The sequence below is a fragment of the Anser brachyrhynchus genome (genome assembly GCF_964034855.1).
Source record: "Anser brachyrhynchus genome assembly, contig: SCAFFOLD_593, whole genome shotgun sequence".
NCBI classification, from domain to species: Eukaryota; Metazoa; Chordata; class Aves; order Anseriformes; family Anatidae; genus Anser; species Anser brachyrhynchus.
The window spans coordinates 10,277-18,366 of NW_027663714.1; the positions used below are offsets into that span (position 1 = coordinate 10,277).

General features: G+C 46.5%; 1 long non-coding RNA gene across 1 annotated transcript; it reads left to right on the forward strand.

Moving 5' to 3' along the window:
- The first annotated feature begins 277 nt into the window (after positions 1-277).
- LOC308186941 lies at positions 278-7,668 on the forward strand. Its single transcript, XR_013944398.1, has 3 exons — positions 278-645; positions 6,294-6,376; positions 7,529-7,668. It is a non-coding gene; the product is annotated as an uncharacterized lncRNA (long non-coding RNA).
- Positions 7,669-8,090: the final 422 nt, after the last annotated feature.

An 8,090-nucleotide genomic window follows, 5' to 3' on the forward strand; every position in this document is an offset into this window, starting at 1 on the left:
GGAAAACAATATGGCCTCCCGGAAGTCCAGTGCCGGAAAACTACATCTCCCGGCATGCTCTGGGAAAACAACATGGCTTCCCGGAAGCCCAGTGCCGGAAGACTACATCTCCCAGCATGTTCTAGGAAAAAAACATGGCCTCCCGGAAGCCCAGTGTCCGAGAACTACATCTCCCGGCATGCCCTGGGAAAACAATATGGCCTCCCGGAAGTCCAGTGCCGGAAAACTACATCTCCCGGCATGCTCTGGGAAAACAACATGGCTTCCCGGAAGCCCAGTGCCCCCGAGTACTACATAGCCCGGCATGCTCTGGGAAACCAATATGGCGTCCCGGAAGCCCAGTGCCGGAAGACTACATCTCCCAGCATGTTCTAGGAAAAAAACATGGCCTCCCGGAAGCCCAGTGTCCGAGAACTACATCTCCCGGCATGCTCTGGGAAAACAATATGGCCTCCCGGAAGTCCAGTGCCGGAAAACTACATCTCCCGGCATGCTCTGGGAAAACAACATGGCCTCCCGGAAGCCCAGTGCCCTCGAGTACTACATACCCCGGCATGCTCTGGGAAACCAATATGGCCTCCCGGAAGCCCAGTGCCGGAAGACTACATCTCCCGGCATTCCCCGGACTCCCAATATGGCTGCCCGGTAAGCGGCTTCTCGAGAACTGCACCTCCCGACATGCTCTGGGAAGGCAACATGGCCTCCCGGAAACCCAGTTCCCAAGAACTACATTTCCCAGCACTCCCCGGAAAATTGAGCCTCGCAGTTTGCCGTAGGACGCCACGTTTTTTGCTCTGTTACATTCCCCGTTCCATTTTGTGTTTATGGAGGTTTTCCCGCCGTTTTGGGGTTTTCCCCTCAATTTCGGGTTTTCACCTCTCCATTTCAGGGTTCTTCCCCACAATTTTCGGTTCCTTTCCCTAATTTGGTGCTTCGCCCCCCCAGTTTTGGGGTTCCCCCTCCATTTTGGGGATTCCCCCCCCCCTTCCAATCCCCCCACAATTTTGGGGTCCCCCACCATCTTTTTTAGGCCTGCCACCCTAATATTAAGGTTCTTTCCCCCAATGTTGGGGTTCTCACCACATTTTTGAGGTTCCATCCCTTAATTTGGGGCTTCACTCCCCGACATCTGGGGCTTTAACCCCAATTTTGAGGGTCCCCCCGAATTTTGGGGATTCCTCCCCAGTTCTTGGGGGGTCCACATTCAATTCTGGAATTTCACGCTTCCATTTTAAGTGTTCTTCCCCCCAATTTGGGGGTTCACCCACCCAATCTTGGGGGTTCCTCCCCTAATTTGGGGGGACCTGACCACTTTTGGGGGTCCCCCCCAATTTTAGAGTCCCCCACCCTCCTTTTTTCGGGTTTCCCCCAATATTAATAGTTCTTCTGCCCAATTTTGGGGGACCCCACAACTTTGAGGTTCCTTCCCCTAACTTGGGGCTTCAACCCTTCAATTTTGGGGGTCTCCCACCCTCTTAATTTGGCCTTCCGCCCTAATATTAGGCCTAACCCCTAACCCTACGGCACCCACGCATCTAACCCTAACCCCCACCCCAAAAAACTCTAGAAACCCTAACCCTAAAAACCCTTTCAGCCCTAACCCAATAAAATTTACCACACTAAAGCCCTGAAGACCTACGCCTAAAACCCCTAACCCTAAAAATTAAGACCCTCTAAACCCTAACCCAAAAAATTAAGACTCTCAAGGCCCTAACCCTGGAGCCCCTAACCTTAAAAACAAACAAAAATTGAGACCTTAAACCCCTAACCCTAAATACCTTACCATAAATAAAACCCTATGACCCTAACCCCTAAAAACCCTATCTACACTAAAACCCCAAAAAACTTTAAAACCTTAACACACTAACCCCCAGACCCTAACCCTTTAACTCCAACCCTAACAACCTTAAAATCCTAACCCTAAACCCTGGAAACCCTAACCCTGAAACCCAACCCTAGTGCCTTAGCCCTGAAACCTTAAAACCCTAACACCTTGTTAAAAACACTCTGTAACTAATAACATAGGCTCAGGCAAGGATCTCAGTGAGGTAGCATTTTTATTCACGAGTGCAATGGCAGGTGTCCCACAAGCCACGTACTAGTTCCATAACACAGTTTATATAAATTTTTTTTTCCCTCTCGGTGACCAGGACCCTCCCCAGTTTCCCAATTGACCGGGTAATCCAGGTTCACAATCTATCTGGTTCTTCACAGAAAATACACAGCTGCTGGCCTGTTACAAGTCAATTTTCTTTTTTTCTTGACTGTTTTCCTCTTTGAGGTGGTAATGTTTCTTACACCGTGATTTCCACCCAATTGCTCTAAGGATTCTGGTTGTCTGCATTTTACAAGGTTGTCTGTGAAGCTTTCTTATCACTGCAAGCATATCTCAGTACCACCTTCCTTCCCTCTAAACGATGTAACTCTGTGCAAAAACATTTTTATTCCCACAACCTTGATCCCCTTACCCTAAAATCCTTATTCCCTTTAACCCTAACAACTCTAACCACAACCCTAACCCTTCATATCAACCCCCCAACGCTAATGACACTGACTAATGATCCAAACCCCAAACTGCCCCTAACCCCAGGCAACTGACAAAGAAACTGACACATAGCTGAAAACTACAAAAAAGGCAAAACCCTGGATACACACCCCAAATCACAAACACGTGACCAAAATGCTACAGAAAAGCCCCAGACGCAGGCCCCAAGCACTACAGCTAGGCCCCAGAAGCTCAAGACACATCCCAAAGCCAAAATGCAAGCCCCAAACGCTACAGAAAAGCCCCCAAACACCAGACGCAGGCTGCAGAAGTCTACAAGCAGGCCCCAACCACACCCGGATGCAGACCCCAACTGTCCACAAGCAGCTCCCAACCCCCCCCCATGAACTGGACCCCACCCCACCCAGATGCAGGCCCCAGCCCCAGCCCCCACGCCCCAGACTCTGGCCTCAAAGGTGTACAACCAGCTCCCAAATGTCCCCCTCAAAGGGAGGCTCCAAAGCCCGCCAGAAGACCCTAGAGTGTACAAGCAGCTCCCAACCCCCCCAGCACAGGCCCCAACCCCCCCCAGACACAGGCCCCAAAGGTGTCCAAGCAACTCCCCACCCTCCCCAGAGGCACACCCCAAAGGTGTACAAACAGCCCCAACCCCCCAAGACCCAGACCCCTACAGTGTAAAAGCAGCTCCCACCCCCCCCCGCAAGGCAGGCCCTAACAGTGTACAAGCAGCTCCCACCCCCCCCCAGACGCAGGCCCCACCAAAGGTGTACAAGCAGGCCCCTACAGTATACAAGCAGCTCACAACCACCCCCCCAGAGGCAGGCCCCAACCCCCTCCAGATGCAAGCCCCAAAGGTGTACAAGCAGCTCCCAACCCCCTCCAGATGCAGATCCCTACATTGTACAAGCAGCTCCCAACACCTGCCCCCAAACGCAAGCCCATACTGTGTACAAGCAGCTCCCAACCCCCACAGATACAGATCCCTACATTGTAGGAGCAGCTTCCAACCCCCCCAGATGCAGGCCCTGACCCCCCCCCCCCCCCAGCCACAGTCCCCAAAGGTGTACAAGCAACTCCCAACCCCCCCCCCCCCCAGATGCAAGCCCCAAAGGTGTACAAGCAGCTCCACACCCCCCCAAGACACTGGCCCCAAAAGCCTAAATATATGCCAAGAAAGTATTAATGCAAGTGCCAAATGCTACAGACAGGCCCAAAAGCACAGGCCCCAGATGCTCGAGGCCGAGATGTAACTTGGCTTTCTGAATTACTGGAAAGCGGCTTTCATTCTCAGCGAGGTGTGCGCAGGCTAGACAGGATGGGGCTTCAGGCACCTCTTCACCTGTGGAAACACGCTGCCATCAGGCACTGCCATGCCAGACAAGCTTTTTCTGTTAAAACACCCTTCTCAGATGCCCTGTGGCATTCTAGTGACCTGCTTAGCTCCGATTCTAAAGACTAACGTCACAGCCCACCTTGCCTGTGGCACCTGATGAACAGAAGAGAAAGCAACCATACCGTTTGGAAACCGTCACTGCACGTGCTGCTCCTTGATGCTCTGTAACCTCTTCTCAAATCCTCAGCCACTTCTGTGTAGAGCCTGCCATGACACCTGAAAAGCAAAATGGATACCCTTCGCAGTCACCTTGCGCAACTTGGCCATTCCGCTCCAACCCCACTCACGACCAGCCTGCCCTTCTCGTGCTGCTCTTCAGAGTGCAGCTTGGCCCCTCTGAGTCTGTGCAAGGCACCTGCGAAAGAAAAAGAAAAGCATAGGCCGCGGCAGCATCCAAAGCCACAGCACAGCTAGGACAGGTACTCTCATCTGCTCCCTTACTCTGCCAACTCACCTGCCCTCGAGGCAGATGCTTCCATCTGCTCTCTTAAGCTCTTATATTTTAACATTGTATGTGGTTTGGTTTTTTAAGTTAAACAAGTTTAATTTAGAAAGTTATACATGTACTTAAACATCATGAATTATATATATTATGCAAGTAAATATTATTCAAATAGCATAAGCATGCGTGAGACATTAAAACGAGTTTGTTTTGGGGGCGAAAAAGAAGATGCTTTCAAACACTTGTCTCTGCTTGTTTTTAATGGGGATGCAGTAATTAAAGAAGTAATTAATGTTACAACCGGGGATGTCACTGCAGTGACTCCAGAGACTGCACTGGCACCACTGAAGATGCAGTGCAGTGAGTCCAGAGAGTGCACTGGCACCACTGGCGATGCACTGCAGTGAGTCCAGAGAGTGCACTGGCACCACTGGTGATGCAGTGCAGTGAGTCCAGAGACTGCACTGGCACCACTGGGGATGCACTGCAGTGAGTCCAGGGAGTGCACTGGCACCACTGGGGATGCAGTGCAGTGAGTCCAGAGAGTGCACTGGAACCACCGGGGATGTACTGCAGTGAGTCTGCAGAGTGCACTGGCACCACTGCGGATGCAGTGCAGTGAGTCCAGAGAGGGCAGTGGCACCACTGGGGATGCACTGCAGTGAGTCCAGAGATTGCACTGGCACGACTGGCATCCCCAGTGGTGCCAGTTTTTCATAGTTTCTAAGTTATTTAGATAGCATAATCTGGCTGGGGATCATGACTGGGGATCATTAGGTTGATCAGTGAAGACAGGAAAGATATTGCTGAATTGTGTCAGAGCACTAGCTTTGGACCACGTAGTTCGAATCACATCTGCACACCATTCTGGATTAGGTTAAAACATTTTTTTTTTTTTACTTGCATATATTCCAGAGCTAACCATTGTTAATGATCTGTGTACCAACCAGGACCTATGGTCCTTCAATCTGAGGGCTTAAGTTTGCTGCATCTAAAGGAAGTTACATGTGCACAAAGTACCACAAAATCACTGACATGCGGCAAATCATCCCCTGGGGTAAAATAAATAAAGTTTCCTATATGCAACAAGTGCCACATCTTTTTTTCTCTTTTTAACTTGCATGTTTCTTTCAGACTTGATGATTTGTATTTCTCTGCGCTCCACTTTGACAATCCCAATCGCAAGCGTAACAAAAAGAAGAAAAACAAAAAGAAGAAAAAGGAGAAACATCAGGAAAGTGAAAGGCTTCTTGGAATACTTAGGTCCTCGTTTCCAGAAGAAAACCCGGGAGAAGAAGGAAGAATGCCATCCTCCAGATGGCTCTTTATGAGAGCAATGCAGAAGTGAGGGCAGTAAACAACCTCACAAGGAAGGGAAGCCTTCCAGTGCAGGTGAAAGCAAGAAATACAGCTCCATCGCATCCAGCGAGTATATTAAAGGTAAGCGGCTGCAGTTTATGGGATTCCTTTTAGATTAATCTAGAGATTATTTAAAACAGTCTTTAAATGCTTGATGACTGAACAGTCTGCTGGATATTAAAATATGTTTTGAAAAATATGTTTCAAGTGTTGTTTTTTCAGCTATGTGGGGAGAACAAATACAGTGGCTATGAATATTTTGGCTATTATTCAGAACAGCATTTCTTCTTTGCATACTTCTTTGTTGTTCTACCTCAATATACATCTAATTGTTAGACTGCTGGATTTGTTCCCAGTATTGATGACAAAGCACACTATAGATGCTGTCTGCGTTACTGGAAAATGATTTGTTTCAAAGTAAAATGACTTCCAGGTAAGGTAAACGCTGAGCATGCTCTTCCTGCCTCCTTCTTCACAGTGCTCATAGTAGATCGCTTACGTATGTATTAGTCAGATTCTCTTATAAACTCCTAGTGCATCTCTGGAATTTTGAATTTACAGTGACTTTACGCTCTTCTCTCTCGCTCCTCTAGGCGGTTTCATCTGTTACCAGAGCTCTAGAACTATTTGTGAAACCTGAAGAGCTGGATGGAGAGAATTGCTACAAATGTAGCGAGTAAGATTATTACTAATTATGTCTTAATACTAGATATTAGTTTTATGTATTGCATGACTTAGAGCATAAGTTATCTTTTAACTTCATTTAGAAATAAGGAGACGCAGCTTTGCTGTTGTTGTTGTTGTTGTTGTTGTTGCTTCATTTTGTAGTAGTGGTGAGCTGAAGCAAGGAGCTATGGAGAATGATTTGGAGTGGAAGGCAGCAGCAGGTTCCTGTGAGTTGAGAATGTGAGCTGGCTCTGTGGTAATTAATGTTAGCAGCCTGTGCTGGCTCACTAAGCAGCGTCTTGCACAGCTCTTGAACTGTGTCCTTACGTGGAGCTGTCTCCTTATGCGGAGACTATTTACAGGGGTTCCACAGAAGGACAAAGTCCAATCCACTTTCTAACCACCACCAAGCTCTTATATTTTAACATTGTATGTGGTTTGGTTTTTTAAGTTAAACAAGTTTAATTTAGAAAGTTATACATGTACTTAAACATCATGAATTATATTTACAAAACATCCTACCTTTATATCCAAAGTGATATCAAGAAATGCCTCATACGTATCCGAAACTGCTTTGCAATTCAAGCACTTCAGTGGAAGCAAAATATAAATGCTTAACAATACGTGGAGGAGACTAACTGTCCAAATTCAAGTTGTCGATAGATACTACTTTAGACAAACTGCAGACTGCTTTACTACCGACAAAAGACACAGATCAGTTCTAAGGACAGGAATATTTTTTAAAGTACCTCTTGATCTTAGAAATCCTCCAAATATTTGATGAATGATGGTGGTAGCTTGAGAAGATCTGTCCAATCTGGAAATAAATTATAATCAGACCTCAGAAGATTTAAGGCACACAGTTAACTCTTCAAAGAGTTTTATGAAAACCAAGGATGACGTAGACTTTCAGTTTTGATAGTAAATAAAGGACTACAAGGTGCTAGAGAACGTATAAAAGTGAATTTGTTTATGCTGACTTGGTGCTTCCATTCAAGCACGCTTCCTGCATAGCATCGACAGTATAGCGCAAGAACTCGTGTGCGTCTTCTTGACTGCCAAAATGGAAATGTTGTCCTATTCCTAAATAAGAAGATGATAGTATTTACCTCATTTAAAAATGAAATAATTCTCGTATTTCTAAAATCTCTCTTCTTTACAGTGTTAAAACCATTTATACACATCAAATAATTATTTGAAGATTACAAGATACTGAAAAAGAAACACATCTGAAGCCACTTACGACTGAGGTTATTGATAACACGCGTAGGCTCGATGGCATCAACAGTGCAACGCAGGGCCTGGTTAATGTGAGTCTCCATCGTGCACATCATGCAAAAATCTTGTTCACGACCTGAAGAGTGAAAGAAGAAAGCATCCCAGTCTAGCGAAACAGACATAACTACAAACAAACATATAAGTAACATTTAAACTATAGATACAATATCCACTCTCCTTGTCCCAACAGTCTCGTAACATTTCATTTCACACAACTTTATAGAATAAAAATATCCATTAAGCTTGTGTTCAAGTGCATTTTGTGATGAGAAATCTAAAAGACTACTGCAAAGTCACGTTTGTGAAGGCTGACAGGAATGTGAACTCCACAGGCTGCAAAATATATGAGGAAAGAATATTTGACATTGATGATACAGCATTAAGAGAATGTGGGTTATTTTCAGCACAGTGCTGTCAGGTGAGCTTCATGATACAGAGCTACGAGT